Here is a 22,657-nt window from a genome sequence, read left to right on the forward strand (position 1 = left end):
CCTAGAAGTTGATTGGTTACTATGTACAGCTGCACCAGTTTTAGTAAATCTTCCCCCACGTGGTAGTAAAAATTCTGCCGCTTATTTTTTTTTTTTTTTTTTTCCCTCCCCTCTTTTGGAGGTGGGGAGTAGTAAATGTCTGCTTTTAATATGCATAGTAAAAAAGCATAAAGAGTTGGGTTAAGATTGATCAGAATGTTTTGGCTTGGAGGTTAACAGAGGGAGATGGAACGCTGAAGACCTGTTTTCAAAAAGCCAGTCTTGGTGATTGATGTATTGTCAGCCATGTGTAGATGGGGGGGGGGGGGGGGGGCTAGTTACTCGCTGCAGGCCCCTTTTTAGCCATTTACAATTCTAACCCAGTGAAACTACCTGGCAGAGCAGCCAGTGTCCCGAAGCAACTGTTTTTTCCAGTAAGTATATTGTTCTGTGTCCAGCAGGACAGGCTCAGTAGCCTGGGGTGACTTGCTACACATTATCTAATGCTGCCCCTCCCATGACTCCTAATGAAAGGAGTCTTCCATATACACACACACCTGCTCCCCCTCTCAAGCACACATGCAATTACACTGCGGGGGGATTACAGATTTACCAAACAACAATACTGTGAATATTTAACTAAAACACAGCTGAGCTTTGCCTCCAATTTAGGACAGATTTTGAGATCTTTGTGTGCAATGTCTGCTTTCACAAGGATTTCAGCTACTTGGCCAAAGCCTATTTTAAGTCCCATAAAGATTTCCTTTACAGTGTCAGTCTGCAATAATAAAATTGGCTTTTGGTGAAAAAAAAAGTCTCAACATAAACCTAATTATTTTCCTTACCATTTATTTGCTGTTGGATTATGGTCCAGAATGTTTAATATCCTTAAAATAGATTTACACCCCATCACTAAAAATCTAAGTAATCTTTTACGGTTAAAGAAAAATCTCAATCAAATCTTTAACATGCTAATGTAAATTCAAAAGCCAGTAAAAATGAATAGCATCTGTCTGAATATTACTTTGGGATCAATACGAATGTTCTTTAGAAAGATAGGAGCATGCATTTTCATTCACTGTACAGGCTATCTAGGGATCAGCTTTATCTCAGGAGAACAATGGGGACTGCCTGGGAGGTTCTAACTTGGCTGGATTGATTCCTTCACCCAGAACCATGGGGCATGTGCAAAAGGCTGCAGCGTGCCCACACATGTCGTCATTTCCCAAAGCGGCCATAATTAGCCAGAGCAAGCGGTGATATTAATTTTCTGTCCACGAGCACCTATAGGGCAATTAAATTAGCATTTTTTTTTTCCAGTAAGTCTAACCAACCTAAAATGCTAATTTATTTTCCTGTAAATGCAGTGGGTACTGTTCCTTCCCAAATTCCCTCTACTTCTGTTAGTTCTGCCTTAGGATGCATTGAAATATTGTACAGTTAACAGTGTGTATGTATATATATATATATAATCTCTATATCCTAGATTAGAGATGTTTCTGTCTGATCTGACAGTTACACGTAGATGAGTAATTTGTTATTCATAACATATAAAGCATAATTAATTCCGTAAACATGCTTGTAATCCAAAGCACTTGTATATCAAAGCGAATTTCCCCATAAGAAATAATGGTAATTCAGATGTTTCATTCCACAACCATTTATTCATAGGTCCTTCGGTTCTTAGTCCATATAAAAAGATTATAGGAATGTGATAGGTTGTGTAACCATAAAATGTTCATCCACAAGGGGATTGGAAGCAAAATCCAGCAGGAGCTACAGAGTACAAAAGAGAAGAGCGGCGCCTCCAAGTGTAGCAATATGGTTACATTTAATGAAGGTACATAATTTAGCAACTCACATGGATGATGATTAAAACGGGCACATCCAAGTATGCAGGAATCCGGGGTAAAGCTGTCCACATAGACCATTCCCCGCACCACCCACTCTCACCGCTGTCAGTCTGCAATAGTGACTGGGAAGACTACCCTGCAGTAGAGCGATCTGAAAGCAAGGCTTGGAGCGCGGTGTGGAAGGGATGATGGATGGTCTATGTCAGTGATGGCGAACCTTGGCACTCCAGATGTTTTGGAACTACATTTCTAATGATGCTCAACTACACTGCAGAGTGCATTAGCATCATTGGAAATGTATTCCAACACGTCTGGGGTGCCAAGGTTCGCCATCACTGGTCTATGTGGACAGCTTTACCCCAGATGTCTGCATACAGGGGGTCCCCGGGTTACGAATCAGTTAGGGACTTTCCTGTTTGTAATCCGGAAATATTTTTAAGTCTGCCGCTCATGCGCAGAACGACAATTATGGACATTTCTGATGTTCCGTCAAATGGCATTCGGCGCATGCGCTACAAATTACGGACATTTCCGAAATTTTACGAGGTTCCGTCTGCCCGCGTATGCGCAGAATGGCAGAGGGTCCCCGCAGCGCCCTGTTCGTAAGTAGGAGTGGTTTGTAAGTCGGGGACCCCCTGTACTTAGATGTGCCTGTTTTAATCCTAAACCATGTAAGTTGCTAAATGTTGTACCTTCATTAAATGTACATCTATTGCTACGGCGCCTCTCGTCTCTTTTATACTCCGTTGTGACATGACGCCGCTTGTATATCAAATCAAAATTTATCAAAAAATTTCGCTGGTCTCGCAAAACACTCTCAAACCAAGGTTTTACTGTATGATACTTTCCGATTTTCAGTGTGAACACCAGGCACCACTGCTACTAAAGTGAGAGTGCAGGGAAAGGAAGAGGCTTAAAGAGATTTTCAGGTTTTCAAATATTGCTTGCATAGGCATAAAAAAAAAAATTGATTGTTGATCGTCTTTTAAAATGCATTCCTTAGGAAGATGGACCTGCTTGGTATGTTGCATAAAGTGCCTGGATAGGCTGCGGCTGGCTATAGATGTAAAATTGTGTATGGGTGTGCAGTCAAAGTGTGCCCATCGGTCACTTTTTGAAACCTCCTTGAATGAACACGATCTGAAACTGCTCAAAGCTAAATCTTGGGCAGACAGTAGTAATAAAACTGTCATAATGGTTATAGCCCAATAAGACCAAAAAGCACCAGTAGACAATTGTCTTATTTTTACGACTTAAACCCTAATTCATTACTGTTTTGCTTAATTACAGAACAACCATTAGGACTGTACTTTTGTTAATTACAGAAAACTATGGAAGGATTATGACCCTAAAGTCTGAATTGTCCTTAGCACTAATCTAGATTTGATCTATGTAAAGTCAGATTTTCTTTTTTTTCTCCCAAAACTAGTTTTTATTGAATTACAATACCACCACACTAATGCAAATGTTCCACCTTTTGACCTTTTTATTTTCAGCAGGGAGCTCTCTATTAGTCTGTGGCACCTTTTATTTGAGTGACAATACAATTGGACTAAGAAAACACAAGCCTATCTAAATTAACCCTAAGCAGAAGTTTAATTAGATGCGCAACCCCCACTATATAAGAAGTTCCATTTGCCACAGCTTGGCATGATGTATTGATGTATACTTAGGACAACTGGGTGGCATCGCATGTTTTTTTTAGCCAAATCAAACAATGCAGGGAACGGTATAATGTAGATCACTGTGGCTTAGCATTTAACACTTCTATCTTGAAGCACTGGGATCCCTGGTCTGAGTCTCGCTCAGCCCATTATCTGCATGGGGTTTGTATATTCTCCCTGCACTTGTGTGGGCTTCCTTTGGGTACTCTGGTTTGCTCCTAAAAGCCGAAGACATGCTTGTAGGTTAAATGGCTCCTTTCCAAACTGAACCTTTAAATTGTAAGTTCCTTGCGAGAAAACTGCTACATAAATTGCTAGTACTGTATAAATACCTCTAATAAAAAAGGGCAGGCAGTGTTATGTAGACACCTGGGGGAAGATGCAACTGATACATTTTAATAAATTATATATATATACAGTATATATAAAACAGAAATCAGTGTTTTTAGTTAAATCATGTATTTAAAAAAAAAAATAGGTACGTCTTACTAGTAAACTGAGCTCTCCTGCAAAAAAAGTATCTATGCAATTGCAGTTTTCAGGCGTGTATTGCGTTTTTAAACATACGTTTTGCATTTTGGTTTTTTTTTTTTCCTTTAACAAACTGGGTATAGCTGGTTGTTAAGAAGCGGGTTGGGAAGCCGGCCACCGTGCCCTTAACTGATTAGCCATCAGCTATCAACGGTCTTCCCCGCTGACAGATGAATGTAAAAACAAGAATTGCCAGCAAAAAAAAAAAAAGTGGTTCCCCCCTCCCCAATCTATACCAGGTCCTTCAGGTCTGGTATGGATTTTGAGGAGAAACCCACGCCAATTTATTTTTATTTTTTTAAATGGTGTGGGGTCCCAAAATTCATACCAGACCCTTATCCGAGCATGCAGGTCAGGAAAGGGAGGAGAAGAGTGAGCGCCCCCCCCCCCTCCTGAACCATACCACCAGGCCACGTGCCCCCCCCCCCCAAAGCACCATGTTCCCATGTTGGTGTGGACAAGGGTCTCTTCCCCACGACTCTGGCTGGTGGTCTGCAGGGGGGGGGCTTATTCGTAATCTGGAAGCCTCCAAATCCTGCCCCCCATGTGAATGAGCATGGGGTAGTACCCCTACCCATTCACCAGAAAAGTGTAAAGAATTTGTAAAAACACTACCCACTACCCCCCAGCCAGGGATGTTGGGAAGAGACCCTTGTCCCAAATCACCCCCTCCCCTTCCAATGTTGAGGGCCGCTCGCTTGTCCCCTCCCTTTCCTGACCTGCTGGCCTGCAAGCACAGGTAATGGTCTGGTATGAATTTTGGGGGGGACCCACAGCATTAAAAAAAAAAAAAATTGGTGTGTTTCCCCTCAAAATCCAAACCAGACTCAAAGGGCCTGGTATGGATTGGGAGGCACGCCATTGTGCAACATTAGTAGACACATATCCCAACAGACGAAATGCTGTAATTAAAGCAAAAGGTGTTTCAACAAAATACTCACACAAGGGGGTGATTCTGTTTTTTATTTTTTATTTTTTATTCTGAAATGTTGGTGTTATATCTTTCACTTGGATGTTTTAAGTTGTAACTAAATAAACTAAACTAAACTAAATAAATTCAGCTGGATAAAACAAAAACTGTGTCTGTCTTCATTTCAGGCTGCGAAGCAACAAAATGTGCTTATTTTAAAGGAAGGTGATTATTTTTTATACCCACTGTATACTGTACAATTACATCTAGAAGATACTTGAATGTACATTAAAACTCATTTGATCTGCAAGAGATGCTGGAGCATTGCCTGACTGGTCTGTTAGTTAATAAGGCTCCCTACTAAATGGAAAACTGCAACATAATACTGGTGGGGCAGGAGAGCTGAGATTAAACACAATTTTAGAAATAATGCAAAAATATATATATATTGTAATGACCTTACATTACCAGCACCTAATGCTCAATAAATATGGATAGTAATCAGTCTATAGGTGGTAGCAAGCAATTTTATTGTACAATATATGCAACATTGTATTGAATTCTTAAATATGTGTGGACTGACATAAGATTAAATGTATTTATAAAAATGTGACGATCTTGTGTGAAAACTGATTGGATATGTTGGAATATTTTATATTTGGGTCAACAAAAATGATAGAGGAAAAAAATAATTGATTTTAAACATTGTACATCTAAGGGTACTTTCACACTGAGCCGCCACGGGCATCGGCATAGTTTTAACTGCGCTTTTCAGACGCTAGTGAGGTGATTTTAAGTGGGGTTAAAAGTGCCTGCAAAGCGGCACTTTGGCGGCGCTACCCTTTGATTTCAATGGTGTATACATCGCTCCTAAAGCACCTCAAAGATGCTGCTTGCAGGACTTTCTTTTAACTTCCTGCCTACGCACCGCTCCAGTGTGAAAGCACTCTGGCTTTCACACTGAAGTGAGAGGAGAGGCGCTTTACAGGTGCTATTTTTTGCTCTATTTTTTAGCGTCTGTATAGCTCCTCAGTGTGAAAGGGTTCTAAGTGTAGAGCTTGAAACTAGCTCCAGTAAGAGTTACTTTGCTTGTTTTGTTAAGAGTTTTAGGCACAAAGTGTAATTCACTAGACTCCAATGCTGCTTTGTATTCTAAAGTCTTGATAGTGTATACAACTTGTCCTTCCCTGGCTTCACGCATTCATACGTCATGACTGTACGCACTCTTGGCCAATGCCATATATACTGTGCGTCAAAGCAATCACAGGGTGACATTGAGAGTTTGTTTTTATTCTGATCCTTGGTTCCCTGCTAAATGTACAAGTGATCTGGCTGCTGCAAAGGTTTCCAGACCAGTGAACAAAAAGTATTCATTATACTAAACTGTCTATTGAATTACATTTTTTTATGCTTTTTCATCATTTCTATTCCCGTCTTTTTCTTCTATGCATTTTTTAATGTAGTGGAGTTCCAGCCTCTAAAAAAAAAAAAAAAAAATGTAAATGTCAGCAGCTACAAATAATGTAGCTGCTGACGTTTAATATAAGGACACTTATCTGTTCAGGTATCCCACGATGTCGACCTCCCCGAAGCCAATTCGGCCATCCACTCGGATGCAGGAGCCACTATTACAACTAAGGGAAATTGGCAGTGAAGCCTTCAGGCTTCACAGCCGGTTTCTTACTGCGCATGCGCAAGTCACGCTGGACTTTCTGAATGGCCCCGTCGTCTTCTGAGACACACAGGTCTCAGAAGGCAGCGAGGGAGATGGAATACGGGCAGATTCAGATGCGGAAATGACGTACCTCGCCACGGCAGAGTAAAGAGGAAGAAAAATGATTAGCCCATGTAAACAAGGTAAATCAACATAAAAAACAAACAAATGGCCTATGATGTTTAACTTGCTGCTATGAAGCAGATGGTGCAAAGATGAAAATGTGGGTGGAACTCCGCTTTAAATGTCAAATGTGGTAAAAGTCAAGGGGCTGTTGGAAATACAATTGTTAAAACATTGCTCTGTAAAGGGATTGTGATGGCAGTAGTTGATGGCATTCCCATATGACATGTCTGCAGTCTCTGACTTTCCCCTGTAATATGTCCACAGCCTCTAAAGCTGGCCATAGATGGATCAAAATTTGGTCAGTTCAGCAAGAAGATGTTGATCTAACAATTAACTTCTGTTGAATGGGCTTGTTAGAATTTTTTTCTCGATCAGCAGCTACAGCCAATGAAATGCAGACACTGATCAGTGTATTCTGACAGCACAGACTCTCCACTGTCAGAATACAATGTCTGGGGAGGATTCCTCTATACACCTCTGTAAGGGGGCTTCTGATTAGCTGACCGTTGGTGTCAAATAGCCTATGTCAGTTAGCTTTCTGGGTTAAGTGTGTTTTCTGCTGTGTTAATTGCATGTAGCACCCTGATGTTTAGGCAGGGTTGCTATTAAATTTATTTGCCCAGTGATAGTTGCCTTGGCCAATTGGTAGGTGGTCAATTGATTTCACCCTAATTCTGGAATTGCTGCACTTCTCTCTTCTGCCACGAGATGGCCGGGTATCTGGTGGCATTAGATAAGGCATTGCAAGCACAGATTAGGAATGAATAGGGTGCCCCAGCCAATGGTCAGGGATTTTCTTGGGTCCCTTGGCCTGCTGGGAGAGCCTATTTATTTGGATGGGGTCAGGTGATCGGGGTTCTGTGCCACCTGAATGGCTGTCTGGGTGGACGTGTGTTGTAATGCCCCATGTTGCTAGGCCATAAGCTTTGGACCTATCCCAGGGACATCTTGCTGCCTTTCCCTGCATGGCTGTCAGCCTATAGAAGTCTCGGAGTCTGACAATTAACAGTGCATCTACTAAAGGGTGTCCTGGCCCTAACCCTCTCTCCCCCAGTTCTGTTTAAGAGACAATAAATCTCTTTGCATTCAACAAGTCCATCAATCTACCTTGCATTACACCCACAATGCCTTGTAACCCACTCTACCCAGAAGGATGTCAGCTATCCCTCACTCTGGAGGTCACCATTGGGCTTCAGGGACCCCGGGACTTTGCTACATTTGGCACCCAACTTGGGGCCAAGGCTTTATCCTCGCAGAAGTCATCCCATAGCAACTGACTACAGCTACATCGGGATTTCGTCTGGCTCCGTGGGAAAGTGGCAAGTAACATCTCTACTTCTTATAGACTGTGTTATTATGCATTCCGACAATGTGGGGAAGAACCAGCAAGTCTCATTGCTCATGGGAGAGTACCAGCCTGGTCTTTTGACACTTCCCGCCAGCGCTTCTAGGGTTAAAATGGACTCCATTACAGATTTGCCGCGCCCCAGAAGTAAAAAGGTGGGCGCTAAAGTTTCTCCAAAGTATCTACAACAATCTGTTGGCAGGGGGAGGAGCTCCCGCTCTGCAGAGGAGGATAAGGAAGTGCTGCCACATGTGCCTGGTTGTGGGTTGGAGAAGATGGCCCAGTTTGTAAGTGCGATGGTGGATTGGAAGATGTATGCTCCGGGTGATGGTTTTGGTCTGAGCGAGTCAAAAAACATTCTGACTGACACCGGAGTCAGAAGGGTAGTCTTGCCCTTTACACGGCTGGAGGCTACGAGGCTTTCTGACTGATCTACGGGAAGTCTTCTAGTTTGGCCACACATCTGAGGCATTGGATCGTCTGTGGACGCTGCGGGGAACCCCTGCTCGAGGTAGTCTCACCAGCCCATGTGAATGACAAATGTGTACTTTGTGGAGTTAGGACGCTATACTGAAAAGCCACTCCACCTTCGTACAAAAATAAATTGTTGCTAGTGGAGAACATTCCTGTTGTTTGTATTGCTGACACTGTGCTGGACTGAATACTCCCAGCAGATACAGGGAATACCCACTTGAGTGGTTAGTGCTGTGGAATTGCCAGTGTGTCTCCCTCTGAAAAGTAACCTGTTGAGATGACATTCAACATGTTTGTTCTTCAACCAATGAGGAATTCTTTCTCAGTCCCCGGCTGTTGTGTGGACAGACTGAGATTACCATTGCAAGGGGGCCTGTGTTAAGAAGTATAGTCCCTTGCACCATGGCACTGGAACTGTCCCTAAGAAGAAGGGAAACTGCTGGGAAATGTTGTCCCACCTAGAGTGAGACTATTGAAGGACCTTGAAGCATCAAGGACACTGGGGTGTTTAGTTAGTTTGGTAGAATAGGCTGTGGCAAAAAATGGGGCAAATTCTTACCTTATACTATGAATAATGGACTGTTCAGTGCCAGGACTCTTTTATATACGGGCCACTAGGTGGTGTGAGAAGTCCTGGCCTGAGTGAGCCTTTATTCACATCATGTGTTATCTATAGGAAATGTTAAGAAAGTTTGTAGGATAGCTGTGCAAAGGGGTGGCATTCTCGGATGAGGATGGGGCCCACTTTCACTCATATGTTTGTAATTTAGACATATTATAGGGTGTATTTACACTACTATGCTGCTTTTGGCTGCGGTTAACTAATGTTCACTCAAAATTCACCTATGTAAATATTGCACTGTTATCAGAGGAAAAGGATGCATTTTGTTGCTGTCTGTGTTTCTTTCTTTCAGGTGTCCCTGCACTCATTGCATCTTCCTTGGACAAGGAGAGTCAGTGACTTCAACTTGGATAACCACACATTAGATAGATAGTTAGGATATAGGGTTAATGTTTGCATATTTTTCCCCCCTCGACCCTCCAATACTCACCTGAGGTCCATCTACATCCAGTGATGTTGCAGGAGTGTCTTGGCTGCCTGGGACTCCCTCCTCATTGGCTGAGACAGCAGTGCGGCGCCATTGGCTCCCGCTGCTGTCAATTAAAGTCAGTCAGCCAAGGAGGAAAGAAAGGGGGCAGGAACGGGCCATGGCTCCATTTCTGAATGGGCACATGGAGCTGTGGCTCGGCTGGGGTGCCCCCATACCAAGCTGAAGCTGCTATGGGGTGCTGTGGGGCACTCAACAGGGGGGAGGGGCCAGGAGAACCAAAAAGGGAAACCCAAGAAGAGGAGGATCTGGGCTACTCTGTGCAAAACCACTGCACAGAGTATAACTTTTTTTTTTAAATAACAAACAACAAGACTTTACAATCTTTTACATTTTTTCAGTAACATTGTAATTATTAAATTTTTCTGGTCTTAATTCACTATAGGGGTGCATGCATTGTGTATCCAAAGAACAGGGCTTAATAAGGGGACAACAGGAGTTAGTAAGTGCTGTAAAAATGTAGCGGCTTCATTGACCCCTAGAGGCCTGATGGTGACCTCCATCATTGTAGAGTGGGTTACCAGGCATGGTGGGTGTAATGCAAGATGAAATGATGGGCGCCAGTCAGTTTTTGAATGCAAATAAAGAGATTTATTGTCTCTTAGCAAGAACTGTGGGAGGGGGGTTAGTGCCAGGACACCCTTAGGTAGATGCAATGACAATTAGCAGACTCAGAGACACAATAGGCAGACAGCTATACAGTTCAAAGCCTCCAGCCGGATGCAACTTCTATATTGTAGGATCCCCTGTCTCCTATGGCAACTAAGCTTTTAACAGTTTCCAAAGATCTTCACACATAGAACTTGGCAAAAGTGTACGGTTCTTCTCTTATCTCACAGTTTCCCACTGTAGGTCTTCAGTTAATGAGCTCTCAGTCTCTCACTAGACTTCTAGATCCCAGCCGCCCACTGGATCCCCTGAGCTCTTCCACAGCTAACCCGCTGTATACTCCTCAAGCCTCACTCCCGCTAACCTGCTGGGTCCCTGGCTTGGCACTTGCTGAAGCTTTTCCACTTCTTCACCATCCCCGGCTGGTGAGAAGACTGCTCTGGTACGTCTTCAGGCTTACTCACAGTATGCTCTGGTAATAAGGTGGATGGACTCTTCCCCTTTACCACCGAACACGAATGGTTCTCCGTCCGGGTGAACCTCTGTAACTCAGTTGGACTCCAATCCTGCAGTCCCAATCCTGCGCTGCTTCTCTTGCTCCTGAATAGGCCACAGGCTTCTGCCCTAGCAACCCAGGACAGGAAATAAATAGGACTCTCCCAGAAGGCCAAGGGACTAAGGAAACCCCTGCCAATTGGCTGAGATACCTCATCCATTCATAGTCTGACCTTGCTATGCACTTGTCGATCTAATGTCACTAGTAACAGTGCCGCCCAGTGACAGAAGAGAAAAGGTGCAGCAACTCCAGAATTAGAGAGGGAACAGTGGATCTTCTAATAAATTAACCAGAACATTTACTATCTGGCAAACTAAATTTGTGAGCAACCCTGCGTAAAACCAGGGTGCTACACAAAGAACAGAGACGCCATCTGGGAGGAGGCTTTATTGCCATTATGGATGACTACAGTACTAGTGTTGTGTACATATGCAGCTAGCCGGTCAGGAAGTGGGTGACATGGCAAGGGTGACAGAGGTCCTGGTAGTGAAGGAGCTTGGTGCTTAGGTTCTGTCAGGGAAATGGCCATAAAACTGGCAATGTTACCAGCACCCATCATAGCCCCATCTGGCGGACTTCCATGCGCATTGGCACATGCAATGCGAAACGGCGCGAACAGTATACATATACATAGGCAAGTGGCAGATTAATAGCAGACGATATATACAATTTTATGTGCGGCGTACCTCCCAAACAAATAAGGGGAAATAATAGTAATCTTATATCCTAACTATCCATCTATGTACACTCAAGAAGAATAGAAAATGTTAGCATTGTTACACAAGCTAGAGTCACTGTCTCTCCTTAGCCAAGGAAGACGCAATGGGTGCAGGAACACCTGAAAGAGAAAAATAGACAGCAGAGAAATACATCCTATTCCTACAATAACACAGTGCAATATATACATGAGTGACTGTTGATTAAATGTTAATTACTCTCATCAGAGAGCAGCAAAACAGTGCAAATGCATAATATAGCATATCTTACTTTACACGTATAATAACAGTGACTATATCTGTATCTAAGTGTGTGTGTGTGTGTGTGTGTGTAGAGAGAGTTATAGTATTTTTTATTTATTTTTCCTTTAATCTATTATCCAGTTGAGGTGAGAACTTGCCCTTTTTGCCACAGCTTATCCTACCTATCCAACTAACATCCCAGTGTCCTTGGAAGTCCATCAAGCTTTCACTCAGGGTGCAATCACGTGTCAACAACATTCCCAGCAGTTTCCCTTCTTCACAGGGATAACTCTGGGGACAAAAGGCATGGCTGTAATCAAATAGCAATAAGCCATGCCATGGTGCAAGGGACTGTACTTCCCGAAGGCAATATCCCTCAACAGTCCTCCTTGCATTTGAAATGTCAGTCTGTCCACACACAGCCGGGGACTGAGAATAGTTTCTCATTAATGAAGAACAGGACATGCTGAAGTCACTCAGCTGCAAATCAGCATGTCACTTTTCAGAGGGAGGCACACTGGCGATTCCAGAACCAGAAGGCCAGTATGACTCAAGTGGGTACTCCTGGCTACTGCCAGCAGAACACAGTCCAGCAGTACAGCCAAACAGGAATGTCCCCAAGGCAACTTTCTCTTCAAGGCGAGTAACTTTCATTAAAGCATCCTGACTCCACAAAGCATACATTTGTAATAGACAGTGATTTTGGTAAATTGACACAGTTTAATAGTATTTGCCAGTAATACCTGGGATCCGGTAACTGTAGGGTTTCCCCACTTGCATTAACAGTGGCGATATAATGCCGAATATCTTTCTTATCAGGCCTACGGGTAATTACTCAATCTGGATTGATGACTATATGCTGTAACTTGGACAGCCTGGGCAGCATTTTAGGGTCTCCATACCCAGGTAAAACTCTTCCATCCGATGCACGTCGGGTGGGGTGTCCAGCAAGGTTTGCAACCAGACTTGGTCAATTGAGATGCCTTAGCTATCACAACTTTAGGGACCCAACTTGCCTAATGATCTTCCTCAAAGGATTTAGTGATACACAAACGTGGAGCTGCACTGGCAGACAGTTCAATTTTAACACTGGCAGCTGGCACAGAAGGAATTTCATCCTCCTCTAAGCAGGGCTGGACTGAGAAAAAAAACCAGCCCTGGAAAAAATATCATCCGGCCCCATAGCATTATTATACCAGCCCAACATCATAACGTCATTATTTCCTTATTCATGAAAGGGAAAACCATGCATTTTAAAGCCTATATATATATATATATATATATATATATATATATATATACATATATATATATATACATATATATATATATATATATATATATATATATATATATATATATATATATGTATATATATATATATATATATATATATGTATATATATATATATATATAGGCAAGGGGCACCCCAGGAATGTGGGGGCTCTGGTTTCCAGAGACCACCTTTCACAGAAAGAAAGAGGGGGATTACTGATATAAGGGGGAAACCTTTATATCAGTGCCCCCTTATATTATCGTATTCACTCCCCCCTTACATAAGTGACGCCCCCTCAGACTTGCCTGGCGGCGCTGTCACTGACCTCCTCTCAGGTGCACTGTGCAGGGCTCAGTTAGATGGCTCCAGGTTGGTGGCTCTGGTTTTATCCTATAGTCTCCTCTCCACAGTCCACACACATCTGACTTCTCCTATGACTCCCATCCTGGCGGCACTCCCAATCTTAACTCCTCTCCAGACTCCCCCTCAGAGACTGCAGACATGATATAAGACAAGAGATGGTCAGAGGTTGTGGATATGATACAAGTGATGTATCACCAATTGCAGCCTCACCGTGCCCACCAATGCAGCCTCACTGTGCCCACCAATTACATCCACTGGCCTCTGCTACCTGAACCTGCTACTGACTGATCTACCTTTTATGAACTCTGGCCTGGCTTCTGGTTCTTTTTCCAGTCTACTCTGCTGCCAAGTTCGCTTAGTGCCACCCAAGCACACCTACCCTTCAGTGCTTCCTGCTTGTTCCAGCTACCTTCCAGTGATCAGCTCGTCAGACCACAGCAACTGGCAAACCGTGCTTCTTCAGGTACTGCATTCCCTGTACCACCTTTAGGGGTGCGCTGAACTTAGCCCTCGGCCTGACACCTGGTACGTGACAGGCTCCTTGCCTAGCGACTGGTTCTCCACGTACTGGGACTAAGCTTGCAGCACAGGGAGTCATCGAGACCTACCCTGGGAGTCACGAAGGATGTAGTGAGGCCTCGGGAGAAGAATAAGCATGGGATATGTATAAGTGAGCTTCCTAGTATTTAATTTAAACATACAAATCATTGTCACTGGGAGTGAAGTGACAGGTTACTAGTTTGGTGAAAACAGGTACAAGCTTGGGGTATCAGCTCAGAAATGTACAACTTATGTGAGAGGAGTATTCTGAAGCATAATGAGGAACTGTGTCTGTAGTGAACGATGTGAAGTGTTACAAAAGTTAGCCATAGATTACTAAGAGTTAACTGTGTTCTCGCAGAGAAGCCTCACTTTTAAGTCAGAATACTGCCTTAACGCTGTATCAGTGTGAAAGTTAGCCTCAAACGTCTCTGGGGGCACTAGCAAGAGCTCAATCCGGACCCCGAACTTGGGTACAGTAATCCCCACCCACACACTGTTTTGGGACAGAGCCACCTAGTGGCAGACTAGCTAATTGCACTTCCTTACACATTTACTGTACAAAATAAGGTCAGTTGGCATGAACAAAAGGGGGAATACATAGATTAAAAACTAACTACAAGGGCGATTTCAGAGGGTGTTGATAAACGCGGAGTACTCGGAATGGTCAGGGGTGGGTAGTAGGGTCCCACAGGGTTCTGTGCTGGGACTAATCCTATTTAATTTGTTCATAAACAACCTGGAGGATGGGGTAAACAGTTCAATCTCTGTATTTGCAGATGATACTAAGCTAAACAGAGCAATAACTTCTCCGCAGGATGTGTAAACCTTGCAAAAAGATCTGAACAAATTAATGGGGTGGGCAACTACAGTGCCTTGCGAAAGTATTCGGGCCCCTTGAACTTTTCAACCTTTTGCCACATTTCAGGCTTCAAACATAAAGATATAAAATTTATATTTTTTGTGAAGAATCACCAACAAGTGGGACACAGTTGTGAAGTGGAATGAAATCTATTGGATAATTTAAACTTTTTTAGCAAATAAAAAACTGAAAAGTGGTGCGTGCAAAATTATTCGGCCCCTTTACTTTCAGTGCAGCAAACTCACTCCAGAAGTTCAGCGAGGATCTCTGAATGATCCAATGTTGTCCTAAATGACTAATGGTGATAAATAGAATCCACCTGTGTGTAATCAAGTCTCTGTATAAATGCACCTGCTCTGTGATAGTCTCAGGGTTCTGTTGAAAGCGCAGAGAGCATCATGAAGACCAAGGAACACACCAGGCAGGTCCGTAATACTGTTGTGGAGAAGTTTAAAGCCGGATTTGGATACAAAAAGATTTCCCAAGCTTTAAACATCCCAAGGAGCACTGTGCAAGCGATCATTTTGAAATGGAAGGAGTATCAGACCACTGCAAATCTACCAAGACCTGGCCGTCCCTCTAAACTTTCAGCTCAGACAAGGAGAAGACTGATCAGAGATGCAGCCAAGAAGCCCATGATCACTCTGGATGAACTGCAGAGAACCACAGCTGAGGTGGGAGACTCTGTCCATAGGACAACAATCAGTCGTACACTGCACAAATCTGGCCTTTATGGAAGAGTGGCAAGAAGAAAGCCATTTCTCAAAGATATCCATAAAAAGTCTCGTCTAAAGTTTGCCACAAGCCACCTGGGAGACACACCAAACATGTGGAAGAAGGTTCTCTGGGCAGATGAAACCAAAATCAAACTTTTTACCCACAATGCAAAACGATATGTTTGGCGTAAAAGCAACACAGCTCGTCACCACACCATCCCCACTGTCAAACATGGTGGTGGCAGCATCATGGTTTGGGCCTGCTTTTCTTCAGCAGGGACAGGGAAGATGGTTAAAATTGAGGGGAAGATGGATGCAGCCAAATACAGGACCATTCTGGATGAAAACCTGTTGGAGTCTGCAAAAGACCTGAAACTGAGACGGAGATTTATCTTCCAACAAGACCAAACATACAGCAAAATCTACAAAGTAATTGTTCACAAATAAACGTATCCAGGTGTTAGAATGGCCAAGTCAAAGTCCAGACCTGAATCCAATCGAGAATCTGTGGAAAGAGCTGAAAACTGCTGTTCACAAACGCTCTCCATCCAACCTCACTGAGCTCGAGCTGTTTTGCAAGGAAGAATGGGCAAGAATTTCAGTCTCTCGATGTGTAAAACTGATAGAGACATACCCTAAGCGACTTGCAGCTGTAATCGCAGCAAAAGGTGGCTCTACAAAGTATTAACGCAAGGGGGCCGAATAATTTTGCACGCCCCAGTTAAAAAAGTTTCAAAAATCCAATAGATTTCGTTCCACTTCACAATTGTGTCCCACTTGTTGGTGATTCTTCACAAAAAATAAAAATTTTATATCTTTATGTTTGAAGCCTGAAATGTGGCAAAAGGTTGAAAAGTTCAAGGGGGCCGAATACTTTCGCAAGGCACTGTACATGACAAATGAGGTTTAATGTAGAAAAATGTAAAATAATGCATTTGGGTGGCAAAAATATGAATGCAATCTATATGGGGGTAGAACCTCTAGGGGAATCTAAGATGGAAAAGGACCTGGGGGTCCTAGTAGATGATAGGCTCAGCAATGGCATGCAATGCCAAGCTGCTGCTAACAAAGCAAACAGAATGTTGGCATGCATTAACCACTTGCCATCGAGGCCAATTCTGACATTTCTCTCCTACATGTAGAAATCATAAGTTCGGTACTTAAAAATCCCCATAGGCGACGCTTGAAATTTCTTTACTGGTTACATGTTTTGAGTTACAGAGGAGGTCTAGGGACAAAATTATTGCTTTCATACCAACGTTCACGTCAATACCTCACATGTTTGGTTTGAACACCGTTTTCATATGTGGGTGGGAATTAGGTATGCGTTTGCTTCTGCGTGCGAGCAAACAGGGAATTTTTACATTTTTTTTATTGTTAATTATACTTTGTTTTATTTTGAAACAATTTTTTGATCATTTTTATTCCTATTACAAGAAATGTAAACATCCCTTGTAATAGGAATATAACATGACAGGTCCTCTTTATAGTGAGATATGGGGTCAATAAGACCCCATATCTCACCACTAGTCTGGGAAGCCTGAAATAAAATAAACCAATCACCACTTCCCAGCCGAAGCGGCGCCATTTTTTTTAATGCAGAGGCCAGGCGTGATGTCATAACATCGCTCCTGGCCTCCGACAATCATAGAGACTCTGGCGACCATCTGGTCCTCCAGAAATCGATATAATCAACATCTGGGGCCGGCGGATCCTCTGTCCGACTCACCGATCATATTGGTGAGTCGGTAGAAGCACCGGAGGGCGGCGGGAGGGGTGGTCGTCCCCTCTCACCTCCCGTAAGAACGATCAAGCGATGGCTGCTATGATCATTCTTATAGTGTAGGGAATCGCTGGCTGAATGATGTCTGTAGCTACAGGCATCATTCAGATATACCCGCTCAATGTCCATCACATCATATGACAGCGGGTGGCAGTGAGGCGGTTAAAAAAGGGATTAACTTCAGGGATAAAGCGATAATTCTCCCACTCTACAAGACTCTGATCTGGCCGCACCTGGAGTATGCTGTCCAGTTCTTGGCACCAGTCCTCAGGAAGGATGTACTGGAAATGAAGCGAGTACAAAGAAGGGCAAAAAAGCTAATAAAGGGTCTGGAGGATATTAGTTATGAGGATAGGTTGCGAGCACTGAATACCGTACTGGTGACCCCACAATAGGGATAAAACATTTTCGTGGAAGAGAGTTTAACAAGAAAGGTAGCAACTCATTAAAATTAGAAGAAAAGAATATTGACCTTAAACTACGTAGAGGGTTCTTTACTGTAAGAGCGGCAAGGATGTGGAATTCCCTTCTACGGGTGGTGATCTCAGAAGGGTGCATCAATAGTTTCAAAAAACTATTAGATAAGCACCTGAACGACCACAACATACAGGGATATACAATGTAATACTGACATATAATCACACACATAGGTTGGACTTGATGGAATTCTTTCAACCTTAACTACTATGTAACCTACATGCCAGTTGTGTGTATGGAGGAATCTATTTGTTTTTATTTGTGATGAAAATAAAACAAAAAAAAACCAATACATTTTGGTCATCTTAACTATTTCCTATAGCAGTACATAAACTGACCATTTTGTGCCTCCATATGTCCAGTTAGTTGACCACCTCGCAACAAGAAAATTCCAAATTCACATTCTGATACTACATACATTTTTGCATTTCCTTATCCCAATTCAAATTAATTTTAAAGAGTATAGAAATAACTGAAAGACTGGATTGCTATACTTCTTTACCAGGCACAAACTACCCATTGCATGACAAGCTACAGTAATGGAGTCCTGGCCTGCAATCAGTTGTCATAACAAGCAGGAGACACTAAGATACAACAACTCCCTGACTATACCCTAATCAGACACTTGTTTTAAAACTGGGATTAAGAAAGAGCAGAGCCAACTACCATTCTAGTAAGCTCAGTTTTCATGGTCTTATTTAGCCATGAGTGTACGATACCTATTATGGTCCTAGCACAAGGAATGACTGACACATCTGAAGAGGAGACTTTTGCTGTCTTTACAGAGCCAAATCCTCAAAGTGCAACATTATTATTTTCATTGTTTATGCTAACCCCATCACTAGCTGTAACTATTTGAAAATTATTCCTAGGGACACTTCAATGTTCAATTAGTAGATTTAAAATGGTCATTTACAGAACACTAGAGACCCAATTAATGCATGCTGACTAAATTCTAAATAAGTAAATAAAAATAAATAGAAAAAATTTAAAAACTGATCTCCAGCAAACTAAAGCCACAGTTTAAATATATAGTTATGGGAGGCATTTTACCTGCCAAAGAATTTGTAGTTCTGTCAGTCCAGATATGATATTTACACAGTTCTGCCAGGATGTACAATTGGGTTAGTTACATGATTTTTATCTACTGCAGTTAACATGACAATAAATTCTAGTTTAAAATTAAAAAAAATCCTATGTATGTATTCTTAGCTAACAAAAAAAAATAAAAAAGTACTTTCTATTGCTCTCAGCCTCCTTTAAATCTTAATTTTGTTACTGCCGTGTTGCAACTTCCTGTTAGAGGGTGACTACGCTCATTCTCAATTATCCCACTGTATGTAGGAACGTAGCCACGCTCTCCTGCGCATACCCAAGATGGACTAAGGGCTATAGCATCTGTAGAGTGCATAGAGCAGTACACATGACCACAATTAACATGCACTGTACCTTCCGAATAAATACAACCAGGGCCGTCTTTAAGGCAGGGCAAAAGGGGCAGCTGCCCTGAGCCCTGTCATTGTTGTGGGGCCCAAAGCAGCTGCCTCGTACTTGCCAACTATCCCAGTGTAAATTTCCTTGTCCCTTGAAGTTTTAGTCCTGTGCTATGTCCCGATATCTCAGTGTGAAGTGATGGTACTAATGCTGCCCAGCTCTGCCCTATTGTTGTGTACAAATGACTCACCTGCAGATCCTGTGTTTACATGTAAATAACCGGCATTCATATGTAAATAGTGGTGGCATTACTATGTAAATAGATTCGGCCAGCAGCATTGATATGTAAATAAAGGCGGCATTCATATGTGTATCATGCTCCCCTGCAGTGAGGAGATAATGTGCTGTAACCTCTAGCAACCAATCAGTGAGCAGTATTACTTTACAGTAATCTCTAGCAACCAATTAACAAGCAAAAATAATTAGCTGTAACCTCTAGCAACTAATCAGTGAGTCGTAATGTGTGCTGTAACCTCTAGCAACCAGTCATTAAGCAGTAATGATATGCTGTAACCACTGGCAACCAATTGCAATTGCTGCCTGATCTGATAAAGTAAACTGATTTTAAGTCTAGCTGCTATTTATTGTATGTCTCAGAGCAGGTGGAGAGCAAAATTGCATGGGGGGGGGCAAGAAAAAATCAATATTAAAGACGGCCCTGAATAGAAGTGAGTGGGAAAAGGTGAGGTCCCGGAGCGCATGGCGAATGTTACAAGGAAGCAGATTCAGGGTCATTAGATAGTGGATGTGTATAGATTTTAAAATTTTTTTGGGGAGAATAAGGATCTTGTTTAGTGTTGTTTTAAGAATTACAGCCTGGTCACCTGCCCCCAGCCTCAGGGGTGTTGCTAGAATTCTAAAAGACCTGGGGCACCTCTGGGCACCCAAGGAGAGCAATAATGTGGTGCGCTGTGCACATCACAATGAACGAACGTTGTGTGTGTCAAAATTTTACAATGGGAGAGGGGCTGGAGGGGCATGGTTAAACAAAACCTGAGCCTCACTGTACCTATAAAATATGCTTTGATTGCCGTATCACGTGTAAGAGTCTCATAGACTCATATTACCCTCAAAGCAATAATTCAATGTAAAAAAACAAAAAAAAACAAAAAAACACTCCCATTACATACACTATATTACCAGAAGTATTGGGATGCCTGCCTATACACACACATGAACTTTAACGGCATCTCAGTCTTAGTCTGTAGGGTTCAATATGGAGTTGGCCCACCCTTTGCAGGTATAATATATTTAACTAACCTGGGAAGGTTGTCCACAAGGCTTAGGAGAGTGTCTATTGTCTATGGGAATGTTTGACCATTCTTCCAGAAGTGCATTTGGGGTACCTTTACTTGAACAGACGACTGAACTTTAATAAACTCTCTCGATGTATTATATACCCCCACTATTCTTGTGCGTTTAGGAAGGATGCGCAGAGCCCTTGCCCTCTCCACTCGTACCGCATATCACCCATACCTCACACCCAGCACCCTGAACCTAGCGCTGATTGACTGTTTTTATGATAAAGCTGGTCTAAAATTAAAATACATGGATATTTCCAGGAACAACAAATTAGAATAATAAAATAAGATAAAAAGTAAATAAATAATAAAATAAGAATGAAAACTGAAAAGTGGAACGATCCACGAAAATGGACACAGTGTGCAGCTTTGGTAGCCTATATTGCAAAAGCTCCATGTAGCAGAAGCAGGACTTACAGGGTTAAGGAGATGCAGCAATATTATGAGCCAGTAACCACATAGTTCCTGTAAAAGCATCATGTTGCATTTTAAACATGTGGAACTACCAATAAGCCCTTTTATTGGAAAAAGGGGAAGGGGGAGCACCCTGGGAATGCCGTATAGGACAAAAATACATTTTTATAAACACAATTATGCATAAACCATTTTCCTACTTTGCTTGTCAGAAATTACCTGTAAACAGGCTGTTGTGCCCAGTGATATTGGCACCTACAAAGTGAGTGAAAAACATTGCTCTTGTCATAGGCATTAGCTGTTTTACGCTCTTAGAAAAGGTACCAGAAAATTCCAGGGGATTGTTGTCAAACTGACCATAAAAAAAAAGAAAGCAAGCTTTCTGAATTGGTTGTAATTGGCAGCACTGTTTTCAAAGCTATATTCCAGTCATAATGGAAACCACAGGCTCTTGCTGTGCAATTTAATCATTCTGAAGCGCTACTCCCAAAGGAGCTGCCAATAGACTTGGGTCCTCCGCTTTTTTTCCTAGCCATAAACGGAGTCTCAACCCTACTGAAACCACCAGAATATCTTCACTGGGGTCCTCCCAGCAGTCACACAAGAAAGATACACACCAGCTGTAGAAAAATGAACAGGTTTCATTGATAGAAAAAAAATTGTAAGGCAATAAAGTCGTTGAGAGGTTAACAGTTAAACAGAATGGGGGTTATTTACTAAAGCTGGAGAATGTACAATCTGGTGCAACTCCAATCAGTATCCAGGTTTTATTGCCAAAGCTTAATTGAACTAGGTACAATTAGGCTCCATGCACACTGAAGCTCAAAAAAGCTTTTTCTGGATGCTAGATTGCTGGCAGAAAACGCTGGTTGAAAAACGTGCTTTTAACAGCGTTTTGTACTGCGTTTATGAGCGTTAGCGTTTATGGGCGTTTTATATCAAAATACACAGAGGACACTCCAAAAATCCCACATTGCATTCCAAACTCCCACAATGCATTGAAAAAATTGAATGCCGAACACTAATTAACGTGTGTTTATGAGCGTAAGCGTTTATGAGCGTTTATCAGCGTTTGCCGTTTTTTGGCGGTGAAAGACGGCACTTTGAACATGAATTTCTGGCGTTCAGAAAAAAACCCATAAACTCCACTGCTCATTAAAGCTGAAAAACGTCCATGTGTGCATGGACACATAGGCAAGCATAGAGTGGAGTTGATGGGCTTTTAAAAAAACGCCCAAACTCCAATAAACTGCAGTTTATGAGCTGATTGGCTACCATGCATAGCTGCACCAGATTCTGAGTGCACCAGCTTCAGTAAATCTCCCTCCATGAGTCAACACAATGACAATACAGTGCAGTTAGCTCAGATATCATTTAAAGTGTGGCTTATTATGTCTTGCAGGACCAAAAGCATAAACAATTGCTCTCTGACGGTGAGATCACTCCCCATGTGAGATTTAGGTGGCTAAAAAAAGAACATCAGGCTACTTGAGGGCCCCCAGTCGAGAGAGTCTGGGTTTAAGCTTGAGAATCTGTTAGGTCTCCTGCACACCAGTGCTGCTAACAGACCCATCCTTGGTGACAAAATAGTCCTATGATCG

The sequence above is a fragment of the Lithobates pipiens genome, unplaced genomic scaffold (genome assembly GCF_037356315.1).
Source record: "Lithobates pipiens isolate NorthernLeopardFrog02 unplaced genomic scaffold, aLitPip1_a1.2 Scaffold_8, whole genome shotgun sequence".
Lineage (NCBI taxonomy): Eukaryota > Metazoa > Chordata > Amphibia > Anura > Ranidae > Lithobates > Lithobates pipiens.